Raw genomic sequence first — 26765 nt, forward strand, 5'->3', positions numbered from 1 at the left:
TTTCTTTGTTCAAAGTGAAAGAGCTTTGTCTTTTGACACTGATTCCAAATATGTGCACAATTGAGGTTACCATTCAAAGATAATGGATTTTTCAGGAAACCTACCCATTAAAGATGTCTTCCTAGTGCAATTTGATTCTAATTGAATATTCTTATGTTAATAAAAGCTTATAGATAAATAGTTTATATTTTTGAAGTGCAGCAAAGTATAAAATGAAATAGTAATAAATAAAACGTGAAATAAATAACTATTTATAGAGGAAGGTTTCCAGAATCAGCTAGAAATTAGACCTTTTTTCACTGATTGAACGAAAATAGAATTGCAAATCTAAACAATAAAAAATAAAACCTTATGTTTTCAGAGTCAGCACGATAAATAACATATCTAGCAAGCTCACAAATTCCAACTTTTTCATTCTTTTCGGGACCTAAAAAAAGAATAAAATAGGGGCTATTATCTTTTTAAAGAGAAAAAGCTTTTTGACACATGACACTAGCCAGCTCACTTGCCTTCTGATGTGAGCTACTCTTCAGTCCAGGCTGTATGGGTGTTTCCGACTTCCAAATCGTTACTAAGAATTTTCTGTGGTCTTGCAAAAACTGAACTCTTGAATAACGAATTTTTTGTTACCAACAATTCTCAGAAACATACGATTTGCCATGAGATTTAAAATAAGACACTAAGATGGAAAAAAAGTATAAAGCAAAACATCGAACGATATGCCAGGCAAGAAAATATATTACAAGACTTTAGCAAGAACCCTCATCCACAATTAACTCCTAAATAAAGAAAATAGCATGATTCATTTCGAAGGCGTTTTCAAACACAAGAATGAATAATTAATCATGAAAGCTTGAGAAAAAGTCAAAATAAGCTATAAAACTATTAAATAGGTAAGTATAAGTAGCAGTGACGATACTAAATAAGTTAAACGTATTATAAAAAAACTTTGTTCTAACTAACTAAGCTTAAAATCAAATTTTGTCGCTGCCATCAAAAGCGAATAAAAAAATATTTGGGGTGAACTCTAAAATATTTTTTTTACAAAAAAAAGGAATTTTCAGGCTGGAGTCAAATTCAAGAGTCTGGAGTTAAGGTTTCATAACAGTAGTAAAAATAAAACCAAAAAACAAACAAATTAAATTTTGTCGGATTTTCGTAAAAACTGGTAGACCTTTTAGCTTATTTTTTACACAATTAAGCCTGATTTAGCTGCATAGAAGTCCAAAATAAAAAGACGGTAAATAGCCTACAAACTTAACAAGCAGTGTTTTACTTCCACCATAGTTGGTATTTCAGCTTCTAAGCTTGCTGATTATAAGGTACAAAACAGAACAACCACAAGAACCCTTCTTCTAAGATGTTTCATTTTCACCAAAGAATAAATCACCAAGACTGCTTCTAACACCCTTTCTACTCATACCACGACTTTTTCTACTATCTTTACTGCGAGGGGAAGTTGATTTTTTTTAATCCTAGACTTTAAGTCTCCTTCATCGCTTTCGACAAAGCGACTCAAATCAACATCCTTGACTCAAATCAAAATCCTCGAAAAGATAAAAACACAAAAATCACGCAAGCAGACAATGGATTATGACAAATATATTATGATAAAAAAAATATATTTCCTTTTGATGAAAGAAACTACTTGCAGAGGAATAAAAACTGACCATACACAAACCAATCGAGAAATACATACAATCCATTATATTTAAAGTTACCCAGCAAAAGTTATGAGCCGGGTAAAATTTGCTTGGTTTACAAAAAAAGATTTACATATCATAGAGCTTCCAAACCTCTAGCTACACAAAGGGATTTTTTTGTTTTTTTGCTAGAAGGATAACCATGGATTCATGTTTTTCCTTACGGATGACCGTATTGAACCAATGGACCTAAAATACTAGAAGAAGGCTTCTAAAAAGACACTTAAACTTTTATTGATCTTTTTACCGACCATGTACCATGGTGTTTTGTACCATGAGTAAGATGTGATGTATTTGAAATACCAAAATAAAGTTCCTTTCTAAAGATAATTCCGATTCCTTATAATTAAGCTAAATCTAGTCGCAAAAATGAAAAGTCCTTAATCAGCAAAAAGAGAAATTGCATTTCTAGCTTCAGTCAGACAACGGCGCTAGTCGTTTGAATTTCGCTAAGATAATTGTAGCAAAAAAAATGCAATGCATAAAATTTCCAAGGAAGTTTAAAAGGCAAAAAACTGTGTGAACTCCTGAATCATCTGAAAAATCTTTAAGAGATTATTGGACGAGGATTAGCGTCCTGGGGGCACGTGAGCCAATGGCAGGCAGTCCCTAGAGCGCAGGACGAAAGAACTGCGTTTGGGAGTGGGGTAAATGTGTTGTTTGATTTTAATAGGAAGTCAGACTTAAAACGATTAGTACCGCAAATAATCTCGGTCACCATTGTTGTCATTGAAGTGACCCGTTGCTGTACAACTAAGCATGTAAGTTAAATAAATCTATTGTCTTTTTATATGTGTTTGTTTCTCTTATATGTCTGAGTCTAGTCTGATAATAGGTAATTAGTTCGCCAGTGTCCAAGGTAAATGCTCCCAAAGGAATCTGATCTCCAGATAGCTCAAGAAAGAAGAAGCCACATTTGTATGTCTACATATTCAATTTTCTCTCATTAATTGAGAGCGGCGCTAGCCTAGTTGACACAATCTCCAGCGCTATAAGTGGCGCTATAGGAGAAATCTCTATCGCCACGAGCAAATCTTTTCTATTACTACAAATATTTCTTCAATGGTACAAATGGCGCGGCCTGTAGGATATTGGAGGAAAACTGCGAACTAGTTAGGCTATTTAAACTTTGTAATTCAAATTTAATTTTTGGAAAGATACAGAAATATAATAAAATTGATTAGGCATAGAACCAATAGTATACTATAGTAAACCCTTTATATATAATTGTAGATAATTGCATAACACAAAATATGTTAAGTAAAATTTTAAATTTATATAAACGGAAAGAAAAACAAAAATGAACGATATAAATTAATTAATATAAGTCCAAAATTTAGTCGAAAAAAAAATAGAGATTGAAAAAAATATACCAGAAAACAATTTTAAGTCAGATATTTACGAATTTAATATCCAATTGACCCAGTTTGTACAATTAACAAAAACAGACGTTGGAGCGTTAAAAGACATGCTGCTTCTACGATTAAGAGGCCCCGCCTTAACCTTTCTAAAACAGGTCGAGCATACCATAGGCAATAACGCCAACTTGCCAATAAATACGGTTGATGACTTATTAAAATCATTCAAAGAGAGATTTATAGAAACCAGTTCAATAAATAAATTAAAACATGGAGTAGTGAACTTTGATTTTTCACAAAATATAAGGGAATATCTGGATAATATACGCATTTCTGTAGAAGCAAAATAAGGAAATGGTTCTGGCTAACTGTATGAAAAGTCTGCTAAATACCTTTTTTCAAGGGCTACCCCCAAAACAATATATAGTTGTAAAATCCAAAAATATTCAGACGTTGGATATTGCAGTCCAAGAGGGAGAACGACTAACTGAAGTTGATAAAATTGTGGCATATCATAGTAATGCAAAAATAAACAGCATAGGCGACTCAAACACGAACCTAATCTTCAAGGGCGATCAGAAATCTCCCAATTTCTTTTCAAGGGATAACTCCCCAGTAGCACAAAAAAACAAAACGCCAAAACCCGCTAGGCAGAAAACAGTACGTTTTCAGCCCATTAACCATACAATAATAAGGTGCCATAACTGCAATCGTGTTGGCCACATAGCAAGAGAGTGCCACTACGTCACCAATCCCAGACCAAGAAATGCTGTCGGTAATACGCAAAATTACGGTAACCATTTGTTCAGAAGAACAAATTTTTGCACCGGCCATGCACTAGACTATAGCCAGGGAGGAGTGCAACAATCAGTACCTTATAATGCATACCAGCCAAATTTGTACAGCCCTTTCCCCAACAGGCAAATTAATTACCGGTTTGAAAACCTAAATATTCGCCAAGGCCAATATAATGCGAGAATGAAATATAAAAATCATTAAAATTTGCCGATGAAAAATGAAAATTTTACAAGCCAACAGCACTGGCAAACAGCGCCAGCAAACGGCACTGACACGAGACATCCACGTTACCATAATAATACATGGCAAAGACAGGCAGACGTAAATCATTTAAATATCCCTACGGAACCTAGTACGTCTGAATATCTATTACAGGCACCGACAAATGAGATAAATTCTCAGGGAAACGCTTCAGGCCCCTCAGAAACATAAGTTGGACCCCGAGGGTGCCAGGAATATTTAATAGGTCAATAAAAATACTAGTGCCTTATTGTTGTGATATTATTAACAAGTTACCTATATTTAATGATTTTCATGTAGAAAACGTTTACTTTACGGCCTTAGTTGACAGTGGTGCTACGGTAAATATCATAAACTCTTGCGTATTTAATACGTTGCCTCTGCACATTAGGTGACAAAAGAACCCTAATAATCCCAATTTAACAAGTATTACAGACCATAAATTAAATGCAAAAGGGTCAATTTGCCTAAACGTAAAAAGAGACAACAAAACCTTCACGACAAATTTTATTATATGTGAAAATCTCCCATATGAAGCTATTATAGGGGCAAATTTTCTAAGGTATAATAAAATACTATTAGACGTAACCAAAGAGAAGTTTGTATACCCAGCTAAGGTAGGGGAAGAAATTTCTACCTTAAGAAATCGTAACAGAGGTTACAAAGATAACATAACAGTAAAAAAAATTTCTAGTGGTATAATGTCGAAGTATTTTGAACCCCATGTCTCGCAAAGACATGGCATAATTGGAAATTTATTCAATTATCCTGAAAGATATCGCAGAAATGAAGTAAATTTAAATAATAACAGTATTGAATCTGCGATAATAAAAATAGGAGATACGCGACAGTACAGATCAAACGAAATTAAGAAAATAGTGGAATTGTGGAAAAACATAGTAAAACCTACTGTGACACCACAAGATGCCGCAATGGCGCAGCATCGCGCCAATGTGAATCAAATAAACAATGAAAATGAAGAGAAATACTGCGAATTTGCGATGAGGAAAACAAAAGTCCCTCCCAAAACGATGAGAAAAATTCAGATATCACAAATGATCGAGCCAATAATTAGCAAATCAGAAATATGGTTTGCGACACCGTCTGAAATACCTTAAAATCTGTTATGCGGGGAACAGATTATATCTGATGACAAAGGGGAAGGTTTTATTTGGTTAACCAATAACCATGAAAACGATACAATTAAAATTAAAAAGGGGACTTGTTTAGTCCAAATCCAGGTTTCAACGGAAAATGATTTAAATAGATGGGAAAATTCTAAAAGAAACCTAGTTAACTGTATTAAAACTTCAAATGACGAATATCCTTTAACTAAATCGCAATTTTTAAACAAATTTAACATGGATCATATTACGGATATGGAACTTAAGAAAAAATTATGCGAATTATTATGTAATTTTAAGGATTTATTTTCTGCATCTTAAGTTGATATGGGTCTTATTACTTTTTATCAGCATTCAATTTTAACGACTGGTAATCCCGTAGCAAAACAGCCATATCGTGTGCCATATAAGCACAAAGAGTGGTTAAAAAATAAAATCCATGAATTAGAAAGAAACGAAATTATACGCACAAGTATAAGTCCATATAGCGCACCAGTGATCTTATTACCAAAAAAGAATGGAGATCTTAGACCCGTTGTAGATTATAGGGCTCTCAAAAAACATGTAGTTAGCGATAAATTTCCTCTACCAAGAATAGATGATATTCTTAACTCAATTTAAAGCAAAAACAAAATTTTTACTTCTTTAGACCTTACCCAAGGCTACCACCAAGTGAAAATAGCCGAAAAGGATGTCCATAAAACTGCATTTTCAGCATCCGAATACGGATCTTATGAATACTTACGGGTGCCATTTGGGCTTAAAACAAGTTCAAGCGCGCTATGTAGACCCATATTGCACCTGTTGAGAGGATTAAGGAATATAATTCATTTTGTTGATTATATTATATGCGTGGGGGAAAACACTGAGCAACACTTGGCAACTTTAGCTAAGGTGTTCGAGAAGTTCAGGCAAGGCAATTTAAAATGCCGGCCTGAGAAAGTAAATTTATTTCAATCCAAAATTAAATTTTTAGGAGTAGTAGTAACCCAGGGAAAGATATCCCCAGACCCTGATAAAATAAAATGTGTTGAAAACCTCAAGCCCCCCAGAACTATGAAAGAATTAAGGGGACTTTTAGGACTTACTGGCTACTTTAGAAAATGTGTACGCAATTATGCCCAAAGTGCGAAACTACTCACGTAATTAACCAAAGGAAACTCCCATAGTATTACCTGGTCCCAGGAAGCTCAAACTTCCATAGACCGACTCAAAAAGGCACTCTCTTCTGATCAAATTTTGGCACTCCCTGATTTTTAACACGGACAAGTCATTGTTACCACGGATGCTAGTTCAAAAGGCATAGGCGCTATTCTTTCGCAAACAATACCATGAGAAAATCCTAACACTTTAAAGGGAACACCCAAACAAATTGAAAAAGTTATATGCTATTCGAGTAAAGCTTTAACAAAAGTTGAAAGTAACTATTCCGCCACAAACTTAGAATTGTTATCTATTATATACAACTTGGACAAATTTAGACATTATTTAATTGGTAGAAAATTTATATTACGATCAGAACATAAAAGCTTGCAGTACCTGCGCACATTTACAAATCCCCTTCTAATTCGATATAGCTGGATCGTGAAAATCAAAAAATGAGTTTATGACATTTATCATTTATATTTACAACAAAACGTCGCGTGCGAACGTTTGATCATACACAAAGACTATGGTCAATTGGACGATTACTACCATTATGTTAACGCTATCAATGGCAAAATTACACATAGATGTAAGAAAAACAAATTCAAAGACGCAATAAAAGAAAATAAGATTAACTATTATCCCTTGTCTTTGGAAAATATAAAAAGAAAGCAAAAAAGGACGAAATGTGTGTAGCACTAATTGATTATTTTGTGATTGATGAGGCGTTACCGGATAAATTCAAAACTCTTAGAAAAGAGATAGATAATTTTTACTACGACCTTAATGAAGAAATACTGTGTAGGATTGTGACTGCTGAGACAAATAGAAACCAAACCTCGACAATACCTTTATTACCACAAAACCTGATAGGGCCTGCATTCGAATATTTTCATTCGGACACAGGTGGACATCTAGGAATTATGAAAACGTTCCATAAGCTAAAACAATACTTTTACGTACAATCGGCACTGACAAAACTTAAAGAATTTGTAAGTACATGCGAAGCATGTAATTTGAGAAAAATCCCCCCAGCTTATCCAAATCCCCCAATGGGAAGGGTCCCAGTAGCAAAGTACCCCTTCGATATTATCTCATTTGACCTGTACGGGACAAGTGGAGGCTTACCTGTTTCTAGCAGAAGCCATACTTGTATTCTTTCGGTTGTAGATCATTTTTCCGGATTTACTTTTGCAAAAGCATTAAAAAATCAAGGTGCTTATGCCACAAGTAAGGCATTAGCAAAATTATTTTTACAATTTGGCATTCCTAATAAAATTTTGAGCGACAACGGGAGCAATTTTGTTGCAAAAATAACAAAAGATTTAATGAGTTTCCTTAATATAGAGAAAATGGTGACAGCGCCTTACAATCAACAAGATATTTTAAAAATAGAAACCAGAATTAAATTTTTCTATTACTTACTATTTTTCTACACGAAATTAATTATGAGCGACTGGAACATACTCTTACATTACTTAACCAACTTAATAAACACCAATTAGTCATAGGAAACACACGAAACGAATTTCCTTTTACTCTTGTTTATATTTTTTATAATCCTTTTTTTGTTGTTTTTCTAGTCTTGTAGGTTTTATCACTACTAATAACACTATAAAAACGAATTCATAAATAGGATGAAGAAAACATTTAAAATGTTCAGGCACGAATTGTAAAAATGTAAAATAAACCAAGAGCTAAGAAACAAAACCAAAGTTAAGGGGACTATAGATTTCAATGTAGGAGATATCGTTTACCTAAAGAACGAGGCAAAAATGGAAGGAAAAAAACTTTCCAACAAATATTCTGGACCGTACAGAATAGTCAAAAAGTACGTTAACGAATATACTTTTAAAATGGAGAACCCCGATAGTGGAAGAACTTACAAGGCGCATGTTAGCCGAATTAAAAGAGCAAAATTTCCAGAGAGATGGATGTAACATCCCTCTTCTACTGATTCATCAGATTCGGAAAATGAGCCCCCTAGGTCAAGATTGGCAGAGCTAAAACCTTTCAATTTTAAACAAGATTATTTTGAAAATGAAAGTGATGAACAAAACTTTGAAGAATTTTTAGCAATGGAAAATCTAGTTGTTCCTAGAGAAAAAATCCCTAATACCAGTAAGAATAAGAACGCCAAAAACTCCAAAAAGTTATTCATCGGCGAGCGCGGGAGATTTAGATTATACAATATCTCAAAAAAACCAATTCTTCCCCGATAGAATCTTGACCCCATGTCCCCCCACAAGATTTCCAGACGATATGATTTCCCCTGCAGCACCGATAGAAAGGCCTCTGTCTTTACAGGAAGAATTAAACAGAGCTGTAGAAACCCCCGGTATTACTGTAAAGAAAACTCCTCCCAAAGATTTAACTAAAACAAACCTGCGAGAAGCTATGGATTTAATAAATTTTCCCATAAAACCGAGTCAAAGTACATTGCCCGGGACTAAAACTCCAACGAATGACCAGCAAGGGCACTATCATGATATAACTGTGTCCAGGGTCAAACCTAAGCACGACTGGACGTGGACTTCACCGAGGGACTCCCTATTGTAAAGAATGCCCCACCCCCCTGAAGACATGGCCTTCAAAAAATGGAGAAACCCCGAAAAAACTATTGATTCCACCCAAAGCTCTCAAGAATCTTTCAAATCCCCCGAGTTGAAGACTCAAGGCGAGGAATTTGAGAATAAACCCTCTACTTCCAGAGCAGTAGAAATTTACAAAGGGATGGCAGGTGATACCACAAAAAGTGCCACCTCTAAAACTTCTAATCCGGATTCGTCGGAAACTAGTTCCGAAGAGTCTGATGGTGAATCAGGCCAAATAGTAGCTAAAGAAATAAGGAAATCAAGGCCGACCTCAGCAGCCGCACACGGGAAACAAACGAAATTAAAAGGGCTAGAATTTTTGAAAAAAAAATAAAAAAAGTTTGACCTTATTTCGCTAGACAAACCGAAAAATAAAAAACCACAAGAAACCGAGGAGAAAATGTCGACACAGTCAGGTAGAACGGTTAAAAAACCTGACAGATGGAAATATCCCTAATTAATGTAAAGACAAATTTCAAAGATAATAAATTTAACACAATAATAAATTTAACAGTGTGCAAGTAAAGTTAACCAAGTAAGGATTTGATTAAGTTTTAGATTTCTTGTTTTCGTTGGAGTTATTTCTATGCCCTTTCAAAGAATAATAGAAAGGTTTGAACAGAAAATAACCAAGGGTAGGACGCTCTTGGTCGACTGAGAATGACATGTGGTGTTGGACCACGTCTCGTGAGACGCCTGGAGAGGAGTCCACGACCTATGATTCTTTTTGTAATTTTTTTTAACTACCATAGGAAGGTACATTTCTCAGTCCTTCAGGTATAAGAAATTAGTATTTTTATGCCAACCAGGGCCAGTTAAAACAAAACTCAAAGGCTAAATAAAAACTTCTGTGAGCTAGTTAAGTTTTCGTTTTTTGGATTAGAATGCTTTGAAAGAGAAACAGAGAGTTTACTTTCTGATAGCTCCGAGGCGAAAAAAAAAAGAAAAAAAAAAGAAAAGCTTTTTATTTTAATTATATTATACCTATGACGTATGCTGTCCTACAGCTCTGTGTTAAACATTACTTCCAAAGAGAAACAGAGACATTAATGTCTTTAGCTCCTTGGCGAAAAATTTAATTTTATTAGTCTATATCTATGACGCATACAAAAACAGAGAGATCACCGTTATATAGCTCTGTGACAAAAATGTTCTTTAATTCCATCGGTTTATCTATGACGTATCTTGGTGCTCTAATTTTTGTGACATATTTTCGCAAGTCAGTCACGTTATATTTTACTTATCCTGACTCAGGCCCCCTCGAATTTTCTATGAAAAAATCGACCCAAGTCCAAACAAAAATTGATGTCATCAAAAACAAACAAATATTTTTCACTTATCGTTTAATTTCTATCAATAAGAAAACTGCAAGGTGATGACGGTGATATCTTTACTAATGGTCTTATACATGGATTAAGTCAAGGCGACATCTCCTCTCTACAATGGGAATAAAAGTTTTTCTAAGATGTAGAATCCCTACTGAAATTGCCTTCCACGTGAAGATTGGAAAAAAAAAATTTTAACTATGAAGAAAATTAATCAAAAGAAAATCAAACATGCCTAACTTGACTTAAAAATTCGCATAACTGCTGACACTATTCATAGCTAGAGCTTGATCTGAATCGTGTTTTGCTCTATTTTTAAGATTTTTAGTGTTTAATCTTCCTTTTTACTTGCCGTTTTGTTCGTTATTCTTGCTTAAAATATCAGTCAAATTCTTATTTAATTATTCTAATAATCAATTCGTACTCAATTTTTTACTTTAATTATTTATTAAAGTATAATTACTCAATAAGTTATTAATTAAAATTTAATTATCTCAATAAACTATTTAGAACCTGATAATTTATTTAAGTTAGACTAAGGTTTATATTTAACTTGAAAAGACTGCTTCATTTAGTGAAAAACGTTTATTTTTGTCAAATTTTTTTTCCTGTTTCTCCCTTTTTTCAGTTCATGCGAAATCTATCTGAGCAACATGTACATTAAATTATCCAATTCTGATATAGTGAATACTAAAGAGATTTCCTCTTGAAACCTATATTTCTTCACCCCCATTATACCCGTACAAATTTCAGCCAGTTTTCAGTATATTTTGATAGAGCGAATTTGTTTTTAATTAGCTAAAGTAAACACGACTAATTCGGAGCGTCGGGTATTTTGAAAAGAAGTTTAGTTTTTAAACTATGCAATTCAGTAGGCTATACCCCTATATCTGGCAGCCTTATAAAATCAAAAAAAAAACTACCAGTACAGAAGCGTCTAATTATATGAAATATTTTATCTTAGTGCAGATTATAATTATTTTAGGCCTACACATTGCTCATTTATGTGTTTCTCACTCGAGTAATATATGTACCAATAGCCAACTATTGGTAACTATAACCAAACAACCTATTGGTACGTTTATATGTAGAATTTCACGGCGGATGTGAAATTATATCTCAATAATAATACGTAAAATTTTAAAACCATTTGATCAGTTAAGATATATGGATTGAAACCCTCTGTATGTCCAATGGTGACTAAGTAAAACCCACAAGGAATTCCCTATTAATGTGAAGGTGTTTCTCACTTAGCGGATTCTAATAAGACTTTAATATAATATTTATTTATTTAGTGCTGAAGAATTTGCTGAAACAATAGCCTTCTAAAAAGATATTGCTGTCAGTTCTTCATTATGCTTACATTCTTTGCCAAGCATTAACTGGAATCTACGGAGGCAAGCTTGGAATCCCGCATCTAATGACCTTATTCGAAAGGCGAATATGATGTACAAATGTTGACTTGTAATTACGGAAAATCCAAGAGAAGAACACGGGGAAACAAAGAAGAACACCTCTGCATTTCAGCAGTTAAACCCGGAGCCACATGAGACCGTCTAAGCCAAGAAATAGGGACGACATCAGAAAACTAGTGGGTATAGAGGTGTCCACTAGTCCTTGTTATGTCTTGTTCCCTCATTGTAGTATCGTTTGCGTAAAACCGTGTGGTTATGACGCTGCAACATGCGTTTCTTAAACAGCACGGACTTGTGTGAACAATGCAGGCATGAAAAATATTGTAAAAGTAGACCTCAAACTTAATAATGTAGGGTAAATTATGTTTATCTAATATCGATATTTTCGTTATCCAAACAAATTTGAAGACATTTCTGTTTTAGATTTTCATTGTGAGTACTAATATTAATGTATTTATTTAATTCTGTCTCATAGCTAAGAAATTATAACCCAATTAATGCGTGAATTATTGTATGTGTATTTGCTTAAAAGAACATGTGATTCTGCCGCGTTGTTTTTATTACAGGAAAGTAAATGGACACTTTGGTCATTGAGTATTACAATAAGCTGCCCAGTACAGATACGACCCAGTAGCATCTATTTTCATCATATCTCAACCAGCGAAGAGTACTCACCATAACTCCTGGCAATTTCCATCCCAGCTTCGTCTACGAAAACAACAGTTACCTTCGATCGTCGTTTCTTCGACTATGAACCATATTATGTATCAGCTAACACTATATTTTAACCTCAGTATCAAGTGCTTTAACGAACTATATAATCGCATAAACGCTGAGAAACCCACCGGCCAGTACAAGATATAAATACGTAGATATCGCTGTTGATAGTCACTATGGACCCCAGAATAATTTGACAGTATAGTGATGATATTTGAAGCTAAACGATATTAAACGTAATTTAAAGTAAGATGACACTTAAAGACATTTGAAGATATTTGAAGCATAAATTAAAGACAATTTGAACTTTAACTCTGAGAACACCATCGAGAAGTACAAGATAAACGATATTTAACGATATTCGAAGTTGAAAGATACTTAAAGACATTTGAAGATATTTGAAACTGAAGTTAAAGACAATTTGAAGTTTAATTCTGAGAACACCATCGAGCAGTACAAGATAAACGATATTTGAAGTCAAATGATATTTAAAGATGTTTGAAGTTGAATTTAAAGACAATATATTAAAAGAGTCACAATAATTTGACGACAACCTATTTAAAAAGGCACAAATTAAAAATTTTACGCAATAATAAATTCTATTTGTGCCCCAAAAGTCCTAAAAAAAAAAAAAAAAAATGATATACTGAGAAGAAAAAAACCAACACCTATAGTGGGAAGAATCATTTCTCAGTTTACTATTAGAACAATACTTAACGGTCATTTCCCAGTTGATTATTAGGGAAAACTTATCGTGTAAAGACAACTAGACTCGAACTGTTCCATGAAGAAACCATAACGTAAGTGCTTCGAAATTTTTGCCAGGACAAAAGTAGTGAAGGACAGTAATTTACAACAGAAGGGTGTAGTACACTAAGGACACGAAAGGTGATGAATAGATGTGAAGCTACATGTGTTACTTCCTAATAACGTTGACAATTCAAAATCCCAATAGTGAAAGTGTTTTAATATCATCATGTGAATATGATAAACCAAATATTGTATGTTATAAATCATTCATGTATGTACCACAAGTGGAATTAGGTGTAATATTATTATGTTATTCATTTAACGTCGTTTATATAGATTGTATTACTTAATATATACAGCAAAATCAAAAAAAAAAATAATTTAAGATTATAATATTCCCAACCTTATTATAAATTTAAAATTAATAATTTTTAGATACAGAAAAAAAAAAAAAAAATATTTATTATATTAGATAAACTATAACCAAAAATAATATTATTCCGGTAGATGAATTTTAGATAGGGACGTATAATAAAGCAAGAAAAATAATTTAAAAATTTTAAAACTCCTAATGGGCAGTAACTAATGACGGGGCGTCATTATTTCATGGGAAGGGTGATATGTACCATGAGTAAGATGTGATGTAATTGAAATACCAAAATAAAGTTCCTTTCTAAAGATAATTCCGATTCCTTATAATTAAGCTAAATCTAGTCGCAAAAATTAAAAGTCCTTAATCAGCAAAAAGAGAAATTGCATTTCTAGCTTCAGTCAGACAACGGCGCTAGTCGTTCGAATTTCGCTAAGATAATTGTAGCCAAAAAAATGCAATGCATAAAATTTCCAAGGAAATTTAAAAGGCAAAAAACTGTGTGAACTCCTGAATCATCTGAAAAATCTTTAAGAGATTATTGGACGAGGATTCGTGTCCTGGGGGCACATGAGCCAATGGCAGGCAGTCCCTAGAACGCAGGATGAAAGAACTGCGTTTGGGAGTGGGGTAAATGTGTTTTTTGATTTTAATAGGAAGTCAGACTTAAAACTATTAGTACCGCAAATAATTTCGGTCACCATTATTGTCATTGAAGTGACCCGTTGCTGTACAACTAAGCATGTAAGTTAAATAAATCTATTGTCTTTTTATATGTGTTTGTTTCTCTTATATGTCTGAGTCTAGTCCGATAATAGGTAATTAGTTCGCCAGTCTCCAAGGTAAATGCTCCCAAAGGAATCTGATCTCCAGATAGCTCAAGAAAGAAGGAGCCAAATTTGTATGTCTACATATTCAATTTTCTCTCATGAATTGAGAGCGGCGCCAGCCTAGTTGACACAATCTCCAGCGCTATAAGTGGCGCTATAGCAGAAATCTCTATCGCCACGAGCAAACCTTTTCTATTACCACAAATATTTCTTCAATGGTACAAACAGCAAACAAGGTTTTATCACAGTAAATCAGCGTTTTCAGTCATCTCTGGGGCAAAACTATAGTTTTGGCCCAAAGGGTGCCAAAAACCCATTGTGTGGAAATTCTGAGATAGCAGATCCATTTAAAATTATCGGAGAAATAGTAAATCGACGCAGTAGCGTATTTGTTCCTAAAAGTAAATGTAGTCCGTACTAAATTAACGCTGAATATGGACATTTATTTGAAAGCTTCATCTTCAACTCTATACATTTAAGGCTTGATAAAAATCATATATAGTGGTATACAATTGCACAAAAGCTATTATAAAGGAAACAATAGTGGACTCAGATTTTAGGAGGGGATGGCTCTGCGAAAAAGCCGCGTTTTTAATCTTCTGAAGATAGAAAAATTTCGTTCAATGGACGCAACACTGACAAATAGGGTCATGAGGATCTGGAAGAGCGCTGAAATATTCGGGAAAGTATCAGCATCGCAGTTTGGCTCCTGTAAAGTTTATCATTGTGTTTGAGTTATTCTACCTACTGCATCGCTTTCTATTCGACAAAGCCACCAGGTTTTCCATATTGTCGCTTCTCTGGTTATAGCAGATTCGCGAACTGATTGGGAGAGGAAACTGATTACTGGTCAGTATCGCACTTAAGAGCATGAAATTTATCAGTAAACTTTTGTTTATTTGTTTCCATACAGTTTATTGGCAAACTGAAATTAAAAGCGTCCAGTGTTTCTAAATTCCAAATTACAGCAGTCCAACAGGGGACTGAAAACCGACCGCCTATAATATTTCTCGTTTTAACTGAATGGTCCATTAATCCGATTTGTTTGCTTTTTCGCTGTCCTTGGGACTATTATTTCTAAACATATCTTGGTTGCTACTTTAGTTACCACGTGAGATTTTTTTTAACGCGCTTTTATTCTCCCGACGCTTGGAAGACACTAAGACCCATGCTTTATACCCAAATCGTATGAGCTTTCGTCTGTTGAACATCTTACGTCCATGACAACCGAGAAAAGGAATCATTTACTAATCAATTGATAGATCCACAGTGAATGTGCAAAACTGTTAAAGACATGTGCCGACGACTTTTAGAAATGATCAGACCTTAGCTATTTTGTTCCTTTAGTATAGGAAATCATTGCCGGAAAAATGCAAGTATTTTTTCTATTTGTAAGAAATGGTCTCGACTCATTGTCATACTAACCGGTGGAAAAAGAATATCGTTTGATTTTGACCAAAACAACCGCTTACGTGGAGGTTGGTAATACTCGGTTATTAATAAAATGGCAAGAAAACAATCAAGGTCATTAACACTGAGTTTAAATCCAAAGTGACCTTTCTGTATTGCGTATTGTACCGTTTCTTTGACTCTAAGGTCTTGGATTTGATTATTTTAAAATAATGCAAGAAAATTGAAGGGATTCAAATCCATGAACTAATTACATTTTTCCTTAAATGGTATCATTTGCACTTTCTCGAAATTACTCAAAACTGTTTGATTTCTTCTTTTTTGGGGCAGATACTCTTTTGGAACTTGCTGTTTTGATATAGTTTTCTTAGTTCCAGTCACCTCTATGTTTATTTGCTGACTTCCACAAGCCACGTCAGACGTTCCTTCTTCTTCTACTTCAGCAGGCGGGGCTATTCAGTCAAAACTATTCAGCCCTGTTCCTTCATTCCTCTAAAAGTTTCTGTCTAAACGTTTACTTCTTCTTCGAAGCTGTTGGTCTCCGTATCATTTTTACTCAGAAATTCAATTTCTAGAATACCAACAATATGTCTTGAGAGCGCGTCTTGTGTGGATAGTGTTTGATCTTCATTCACATTTTCTTCATCACTTACGGCTTATATGTCAGGCGGGGCTATTAGAAGATCGATTAAACTGTCCGCTGGGATCTGTTCATCATCTTCATCTATTTGCGTTATTGCTTCTCGATGGACCAAAACTTTCGGTGAGGTATCTGAAAATTTTACAGCAACTTTTTGATCAACAAGGAAAAATACCAATTTAGTTCCTTATATGCCAAATGTTCCCAATGGTAACATACTCAAGTATACACATATTTGGTCTTAAGACATCGTATACAATCGCTACGTTCCTGACGACAAAATAATGAACTCCTTAAAAGTAATTACATCCTAGAATTCTAATCTCAGTCCATAAGACTGGACTACACACTTGAAAACAAGAAAATTGAAAAATCTAAGACTAGGAAATGCAAGATAAAACTCACTTCTGTCCTTTCATTTGTCCTCTTACATTTAATTTCCGCAAATTACAGGGTAAAATCTTCCACTATTTAAAGAACAAACTTTAGTAACAAGAAATATACAAGAACGGTGATAAGATACTAACTGATTTAAAAAAAACTGAGTTTTTTAAATAGTAACGACATAAGCATATTACACACATCCAAATTCCCCAGAAATTTAACCCCGTTTCTGTTGGAAGCATAGCCCAGTCCATAGTTATCGGTTTTTCACTCGACTGGTATCATTTGTCATGTAGCAACACTGAACTAAAATTATTATCAAGTATTTCAAATAGTTCAACACATTCTTTTGGAATCACTGGAGGAAATAAATCATAAGAAAAGAAAACCTCCAAGTCCTCAGGCAAGGAGGGAGGATTCCAATTCAGCTGGAATCAATAAAATAGAAGGCATTTAATCCTTGTACGGAAGAATATTATGATAATGTTACTTTTATTAACACAAAATGAAATCGTTCTATCGAACTGGCATCAGATTTTGAAGGCATTCATGTATGTCAGTTTTAAACCAATCAGATAATTAGCTGGAAACAGGTTTAGGTTAATATCTACCAAATCATATTATTGAGTTACGACTAAAGTGAATATACCATTTGATGCCTTTTTTATGCTGATTACCAATATAATAATCATTTCTGTGGGAAATGAATTTTAGCCCCCGCCCCTATATATGTCAATTCAGGATATATATTTGCACATTTAGAGGTGGGGGTTAGGTGGTAAATTTCTACCAAATCACATTATTGACTTACACCTAAAGTGAATATACCACTTGATGCCTTTTTTTTATGCTGATTTGGAATATAGTAATCATTTCTATTGGAAATGAATTTGAGCCCCCCCTCCCTATATATGCCAATTAAGGGCAGCCTATATATTTCTACAACCTAACCTAACCCTGAATTGGCATATATAGGGGGGGGGGGCTGAAATTCATTTCCAATAGAAATGATTATTATATTCATAATCAGCATAAAAAAGGCATCAAATAGTGTATTCACTTTATTCCTAACTCAATAATATGATTTGGTAGAAATTTACCAGTTAGGTTAGGTTAGGGGGGGGGGGCTAAAATTCATTTCTGATAGAAATGATTATTATATTTGTAATCAGCATAAAAAAAGGCATCAAATGGTAGCCTATATTCACTTTAGTCATAACTCAATAATATGATTTGGTAAATATTTACCCAGGTTTAGGTTTAATCCTTGGGTTCAAGTACTACATAAGAATACATTTTAAGAAATCAATTCTTAGGTTACTTCATAATTTGCAGAATAATCCTAGTTAACATATTTTGCAGGGGAATAACCACAGTAAAGGTAACATACTGTAGCATGAAGTTCTCTACTCTCTATTGAAAGGTTTATATCCATTTACAGTTTGAAAGCATGCATGAAAAAATCTCTTTTTGAAGATTGGGTCAAAGTTTTTACATCTGTTAGAGAGTTTGAATTCAGTCGTAGTTGAATGTTCAAATTGAGGAAATTCACTTGTTTTCTTTCCAGCATTTTACATTTCAGTAGTAAGTGCTCAGGGGTTTCTTCTTTGGTCTTACAGTACCTGCAAAATGGGCTACTGGCAACTTCTCCATTTGGCTGCTTAATTTTATATGAGAAAGAATGGTGGTTGAAGTTAGCTGTATTTGTACTCAGGCAATGATACCAGACTGATTGCATCCTGGTTGGAAAGGGGGATAGATTTGATGGCTTTAATTTGGGTAGTGTTTTTAGTTGTAATTTAGTTATGTCCCTTATAGTTAGAGGTTTCACTGGTTCCATTTGGCTTTTTGCTCCTTGCTTTGCTATATTGTCTGCTTTTTCATTTCCTTCTATACCCAGGTGACTAGGCTTATATTGAAATTTAATAACACAGCCTAATCTTCCAAGGCTGCTAATGTTTTCTTTAGTTTGATGTAAGTCTATGTCCAATGTTTCAAAGTTAGGGCTTGTTAGGATATTGAGAGCAGATTTGGAGTCAGAGAATACTACTATATGTTTATTGCTCTGTTTCAGTTTAATTAGGGTCTTATGATATGATATCAATTTGGGCTTAGGCCCAAATTGATTGCAGCTACTTCAGCTGTTAGTATGCTGGTCCCTGTCTTATGTTTTTCCATAATACATAAGCTGTGCTCTCTTACAAAGCACCCACTTCCACATCCATCATCACTAAATGATCCATCAACATATAGTTGGTTATATCCATCATATTCCTTTTTTAAGAACTGTCCAAAATGTTGGATTGCAGTTTGGGATTCAATTTCTTCCTTTTTTCGGGGGAGGAATTCTAGTTTAACCTCTGGGGTGATTGATATCCATGGTGGATCTTTTGCTATTTCAGTTTTAACATGGTCTAGCTTGATGGGGTATTGTGTCCTGGCCATAATTGCTGACATCAGTGGGTGATTTTTTGGCTCTAGTTGGCTAGCTCTAGCTTCTGAAAATAAGAAATGGTGAGGGGTTGTTTCCAATTTTGTCAGGTATCTTATGGTTAAAAGTTTGTATCTATTTTCAATAGGTGGAAGCCCTCCTTCTTGTAGAAGGTTTTGAATCTTTGTTGTTTTTCTACATCCTGTGGCAAGGCGGATTGCTGTATTTTGCACACATTCTAATTTGTTGAAGAGCTGTTTTGAGCAAGTTCCATAGATAAAAAGGCCATGCTCAATTACTGGTCTGATGTACTGTGTGTAGAGTTTGAGGAGGGCTCTATCCGTACTACCCCAGGTTGTACCACATAGTCTTTGAATAATTCTCATCTTTTTCAGGCATGATTGTATGATACGGCCAATGTGAGGTTTGAAGGTAGGCCTGTTGTCCAGAATTATTCCAAGGTATTTAGTTGCACTGGTAGTTGGGATTGTAGGATTTCCTTTGGTAACTGGTTGTAATTCTACTTTTTGTCTATTATGGAAATATATGATCACTGATTTGGGTACTGATATGGGTAGTTTCATGCTGATAGAAAAGTCCTGGAGGTTATTAGAAATAATTTGGAGTTTATTTGCAACTTCAGCAAATGTTTTTGCTTTTGCCCATGCTCCAATGTCATCTGCAAAAATTCCATTTGGTGAGTCAATTTTTTAATGCTGTCATATACAATATGAATAATAAGCAGCTGAGTACAGCTCCCTGTGGTAGTCCCTTTTCAATAGGTCTTGAGGATGATAGTTTCCGATTTACTTTAACTTCAATGGTTTTATTATCTAGAAAGCTATCAATCAGTGTTCTGATTGGTTGGGGGAAACCTAATGCATGGAGTCTTTCCCCTAGTATATCTTTTTGTGCATTATCATATGCTCCCTCTAAATCAATCAGTACAGCACCCAGTATTAATCCCTCATTCATAGTTTTCTGTGCATCTGTCACAAGTTTCAAAATGATGTCTGTAGTTGAATGGTAAGCTCTGAATCCAGCTTGATATTTTGGGAGGATATTATTTTTCTCTGTATACCACTGGACACGGTTGTAGAGCATTCTCTCAAACAACTTACCAAGGGCTGGTAAACATACAATTGGTCTGTATGAATGTGGGTCATCTTTGGGTTTCCCTTGTTTGGCCACTGGTGTTATAATCTATCCAATCTATATGTCCAATCTTCTTCTTCTTCTTCTATTTAACAGCAGACGGGCTTTTCAGTAATACTATTTAGCCCTTTTCCTTTTGCTTCACTCTGTGGGCTACATAGCTACTGGCTGGATTGCCTTTTATTTATTAGATATTTTTAGATATCTTTCAGTAGATCTTTCTGCTCTAGGAGTTTAAATATAAGATGATAGATGTGGATTTCTATGCTCTGTGTGCAGGTATAGTTGGCTAGGCTCTTGGCTGATATTGAGATTTTGTGGTGTTTGAAGCATTTTAACCATTTACAAAGCAAGGTATGTTGTGCAGACGTCAGCATATTACATTCAAATAGGTAAGGGTCAATTGTTTCATTATTCATATTACAATGCCTGCAAAGAGGGGACAGGGGAAATGAACCACTTGAATTAGGAAACTTATACGAGAATGCAAGAAAATTTAGTCCTTTTGTTCCAGAACAAATTCTATGATAAATTTTAGAAAAATACTTATTGGAAAAGGGGGAAAGGATAGGATTATTCTTATTAAAATTAATATCTGATAATCTCCATGGGTAAATATCTCTAATGGGGATTGGTCTCCTACTTGGCTGGTCAATATTTATAGCATTTTTTGGTATTTCATCAACCTGATGATCACCACTTATACCAGAGTGGCTAGGAATGTACTGAAAATAAGTTCTTATGCCACTTGAAGTAAGATTATCTATAATACTGAGACAATGATAAGTGTCAATACTGAGGAGCTGAGGCCAGCAACTCAAGGCTTGATAAAGAGTCGGAATATACTATAATATTATTTGAATTAGCAATCTAAGGTTGGTTTTCCATAAAGTGTTCTAATGCCATGATTATGGCATTTAACTCAGCAGACATTATAGATACATTATTATATAATCTCTCGCCCATTGCAATTTTCAGGTGAGGAAGGAAAGCACCACTTGCTACCTTCTCCTTCATTTTTGACTCATCAACAAATATTTGGAAGTGGTTTTTATAAGTAATTGTATTAAGTTCAGCAAATTTTTTTCTGGACAAAAGCAATGGGCGTAAATCTTTATTCCACTTTGAGAAATCAGTATTTATTATGGGGATTGACCAATTCCATGGAGGGAATTGGGGGAAAGTAGGTGCAATAGACTTTGCGAGTACAGGGAACTTCTTCTGAATATTGGCATACTCATCTGCAATGCCTCTATACATGGCTGTATTTCTTAACCAATTATGTAGGGTGTGTTAGCTATTTGATTCAATTTTTATAAGATATTTTATCAAAAGAAATCTACATCTCTCCCTTATTGTTGTTAATCCACTCTCCATGAGCAGAAAATTGGTGCTTGTGTGTTCCCTAAGACCGAATATGAGACGTATTATATCGTTTTGTATTGTTTCAATTTTTGCATCTGGGTCTTTGCATATGCACCATAGACGAAGAGCCCATAGTCAATATGGGGTCTTATATGTGATTTATAAAACTGGAGTAAGGTTTTCTCCTTACATCCCCAGGGTGTGGAAAGAAAGTCTTTTTAGTATAGTTGTTTTTATATAGCATTTTTTTTATTGTGTTTGAAATGTGGAGGTGGAAATTAAGTTTTTGGTCAAGCATGAGACCTAGGTAATTAATATGATTATCTTCTGGAATAGTTGTTCCATTTAGAGTTAGTCTTGTATTAACTTGATTTTGCTTTTGGTGAAATTGGACTATTTTTGACTTGGTAGGTGCAATGGGTAGATCTGAATGTTGAGAGAATTTTTTAAATTGGAAAAGTGACTTTTGCAGCTTTGACTGTGCAATCTCAAAGGTGTTTCCAGATGACCATAGTACCAGATCATCAGCATATTGTAGATTCGTGTGGGGGAGGTTCACGTCCCAGAGATATAGGACAAAGAGGAGGCAGCTGAGGACTGCTCCCTGAGGAAGGCCTTTGGTTATTGTCTTTTGGGGTGAAGAGGCTGAACCTACACATACAATGAAACTTCGCAATTCTATGAAAGATTTTATATAATTTACTAGCTTGGGGGTAGTCCAAGGTTTGCAAGTTTAGTTAAAAGGACTTGGTGGTTCACATTGTCATATGCCCCTTCAAAATCTAGGAAAGCTGCAACTAGGACATTGTTTTTTGAGAATGGTTCATTTATTGTATTTGTTAGCAAAATGAAAGCATCTGTTGAGGAGTTGTGTTTCCTGAAGCCAGTTAGAGTTTGATTGATCATATTGTTTTATTCAAGATAGCACAGTAGTCGGACATATATCATTTTCTCCATTATTTTTCTCATCACACGAGTAATAATTATGGGCATTAAAGACTCAGGGTTATTTATGGTTTTATTTTTCTATAGGATTGGTAGGAGAGATAAACATTTCCAGATATTGGGGAACATAGGTGAAGCACAAGCATGATTATAACAATTTAGAAGTTCCTGTTTGTATGAAGGGGTGAGATTCTTTACCCATGTAGGGTGTATATTGTCATAGCTGCCGCTAGTCTTGGTCCTAATATGATGTATTGCATTATTCATTTTCTGGATTGAAAATGGGTTGGTTATATACTCGGATCCTGGGCGAGGTTGGTAACTTGGGTTCAGAGGAATTGGGGGCATTTTGCTACAATTAATTGATGTTAGCTTATTAACAAAAAGAGTGGCAAATAGCTTAGCTTTTTCATTATCATTGTCATAATGGGTATTATTATGTATAAGCTCATACAGGAGTGGGTTGGGGGAAGTCTTTCCCACAGATGTGGCTTATGACTTTATGTATAATTGGCTCATGTGTTTCTCTGTAGAGATTATTTGCAAAATTATTCCAGTAGTTATATTTAGCATTTACTATGGTCCTTTTTGGATGAAATTCTGCTTGTAATTTTTTTAAATATGTAGTAGGTGATGGTTTATTTAAGAATGTTCTCCAAGCTGCCTTTTTTGTTCTCACTTTATTTTGGTAATCAGTTGTACACCATACTCTGGGAATATATTTAGGGAAGGTTTTCCTAGGTGTGTTCATGGGGAAAGCATGATTAGATGCATTTAATAGTAAAGATTCCAAAACTTCATCTTGTGTGTCAACTGTTGCGTTTGAAATGCACTTGTAATTTCATCATTTAGCTTATTTTGGAACATGTGCCAATTTGCTTTAGTGTTGATATATTTGGAGGTATGTGATAGGGTTTCAGCAGGTTCGTTTAGGGAGCAAACTATGGCAAAGTGGTCAGTACATAGACTATCAATTTTATTTATTTAAATTTTATTCAAAATATTTAAAGACACAATTTGTTGGTCAATTGTAGAGAAACTGCCACTTTTGGGGTTGAAATATGTATTCAGGCTTGGAGGGGTAGCAACAACTAATTCATTTTTATTTGAAGTCATACGCTCAATATACTTACCAGCTTTATTTGCTGGTTTAGTCCCCCACAAAAGGCTGTGGGCATTAATATCTCCACAAATAATGAGATTTTTCAACATGTTAGGGTTACTTATATAACTGAAGAAATCCATGGCAACTGTGGTTTGGCCATTAGCGTTATAAAAGCTTATTATGGAAGTGTTTGTATTATTCAGCCAAACACTGATACCAATTGCATCAACATCATTTACAAAATCTGGAAAGTTGATGCCACAGAATTTTATATTATTTTTAACCATTAAAGCTACTCCACCTCATTTTCTCTCTGATAATCTATCCTTTCTCAGGATAGTATATCCCAGAGACTTAATTTGTTGATTTTGGGTTAAATGAGTTTCCTGGAGGCAAGCAATATTAATGGAATCATTATTCATTAAAGATATTAGTTCATTTAATTTACGTTCAGTAAATAATCTTATGTTCTACTGGAGTATTGATATGTGTTGTGTTGTTGATTTACTTTTGATATGACTGTGTATCAATGTTCAGCTTTGTTAATAGTAAAGGAAGATCGTTTTTTGCTTGAATGAGCATATGATTAGGGATGTAGATTTTTGCCAATTCAGCAATGAATTTGGTTTTCTGTTGTTGTCGTATATTCATGGCCTGAACTGCATTGCAGTTTAAAATGAATAAGCAAATATTTGGGGTTTGCATGTTTGGTTGTGCATCCAGTTTGTCAGCTAAGGGACTAATTCCTGGTAGTGTTTCTGGTTTGTTTCTTGTTGGGAGGGGGTGCCAGGCCGACCTCATCTCACTAGGCAAGGAGGCTTGTTGGCTTGGTGATTCTTTCTGATAGAGATGTGAGCTAGGGGGATTAAAGGATGGTGTTTCGCAAGGAGTACTTGTTGCATTGGGAGTGTTTGACTTGGGACTTTTATTTGATTTCAATATAGGTTTTATTTGGTGTGATTGAGCAGCATTTGCTTCAAAGGGTATGGAATGGTCTTCTCTGTTGCTATTTGGAGTGTTAGTGCTCTTTTCTTATATGCAGGGCATTGTGATTTTTTGGTGGATTAACGTGGGCCTTTACAATTGATACATGTAGGCTGAGTGTTGCTGCAAGTTTTCAACTCTTTAGGATGGGATCCTTTACAATTACTAGACTCTAGGAGAATTTCATTGCATTTGTTTGTTGTGTGTCCCAGTTTGAGACACTTCTGACACTGGATAGGCTCTGGCTTGTATTCCTTGTGAGGTTTGATTTGCCCAAATAGGAATAACTTTTCTGGGATATTAATTTTTTCCTTCACTGTAAATAAGAAGGATCTACTTGTTTTTAGGCCATTGGAGTTAGGTTTACCAAGCTGGGTAACATTTTCAACTGGGATTGTGTTGCCAGCCCTATCTGAGAGCCCTTCTTTTAATGGGTATTTCTGGGGGAACATTATAAACTGCTATTTTTGTTGGGGATTGTTTTGGGTTCCATTTAGATGCATTAATTGGGGTATTCAGAAGGGATTTTAGATTAATTATTGTGTTTGCTAATTTCTGATCTTCGACAGCTATTACCAGAGATCCATTACGGTGAATATTGAGAGAGAACATTGATTTTAGCAATTTGAAAATTGTAACTCTTATTGCAGGAATCTTTTTTATTTCAAAGGGGTTAATAGGAGAAATTTTAAGATAAATTCCTAAGTTTTGGGAGGGAGGATCTTGGGCAGGGAAAGGGGAAATACTTTTGGGTGGGGAGATTTTTTCCTTTTTTTAGACCTTCTAAAAAGGTTCTTTTGAAACCCATCATCATAAGTTATAGTGGTAAAATCTCCTTCACTGATCCTTGTCCTACTCTCAGAACTTAAGTTTTCATTTCAACTTTGTGATAGTGAGCTTGCCCAGCCAAGATGGGTATCAATTTCACTGGTATTTGGGGTGGGATCTGGGGGGGGGGACTTTTTTTTGGAGGAGTTCTATGCATTACTTATTGAAAAAAGCTTTAAACTAAAACAAAACAGTATATTACAATGATAATAGACCGTCTGCACTCTACTGTAGGGAAAACTTCACCATCCACAAAATAAACACCACAGTATGGCTCTTAGGAGGATTTTGAGCACGATTGGTTTGGTACAACTACTGATAAATCGAGATAATAATTCACAAGAAATTTATTTTAAATTTCTTAAAATTTTGCTGCTGTTGTGAACCAATCTTCTTCTCTTCTTCTATTTAACAGCAGGCGGGCTTTTCAGTATAACTATTTAGCCCTTTTCCTTTTGCTTCACTCTGTGGGCTACAGAGCTACTGGCTTGATTGCCTCATATTTATTAGATATATTCAGATATCTTTCAGCAGATCTTTCGACTCTAGGAGTTCAAATATAAGATGATAGATGTCGATTTCTATGTTCTGTGTGCAGGTATAGTTGGCTAGGCTCTTGGCTGATAGTGGGATTTTGTGGTGTTTGAAGTATTTTAACAGTTTACAAAGCAAGGTATGTTGTGCAGACGTCAGCATATTACATTCAAATAGGCAATGGTCAATTGTTTCATTATTCATATTACAATGCCTGCAAAGAGGGGACAGGGGAGTTGAACCACTTGAATTAGAAAACTTATATGAGAATGCAAAGAAATTTAGTCCATTTGTTCCAGAACGAATTCTATGATAAATTTTAGAAAGATACTTATTGGGAAAGGGGGAAAGGATAGAATTAATCTTATTAAAATTAATATCTGATAGCCTCCATCGGTAAATATCTCTAATTGGGATTGGTCTACCCCTTGGCTGGTCAATATTTATAGCATTTTTTTCTATTTCATCAACCTGATGATTACCATTTATGCCAGAGTGGCTAGGAATGTACTGAAAGTAAGTTTTTATGCCGCTTGAAGCAAGATTATCAATATTACTGAGACAATGATAAGTGTCAATGTCCAACTTATATTGAGGAGCTGAGGCCAGCAACT

General features: G+C 34.7%; 1 protein-coding gene across 3 annotated transcripts in view; it reads left to right on the forward strand.

Annotated features, from left to right (window-relative positions):
• Window positions 1–17124: 17124 nt before the first annotated feature.
• Window positions 17125–26765, forward strand: part of LOC148942233 (essential MCU regulator, mitochondrial-like) — a 51461-nt gene continuing 41820 nt past the window's right edge. Inside the window, exon 1 of one of the 3 annotated variants that reach the window (XM_089102989.1) lies at window positions 17125–17266. The gene's annotated coding sequence lies outside the window, so the exon portion shown is untranslated. The remainder of the gene's footprint in view (window positions 17267–26765) is intronic. The other 2 variants (XM_089102991.1, XM_089102992.1) reach the window with 2 other exon arrangements.

The sequence above is a fragment of the Artemia sp. Qi Xiang Cuo genome, chromosome 17 (genome assembly GCF_049724085.1).
Source record: "Artemia sp. Qi Xiang Cuo chromosome 17, ASM4972408v1, whole genome shotgun sequence".
Taxonomy (NCBI): domain Eukaryota; kingdom Metazoa; phylum Arthropoda; class Branchiopoda; order Anostraca; family Artemiidae; genus Artemia; species Artemia sp. Qi Xiang Cuo.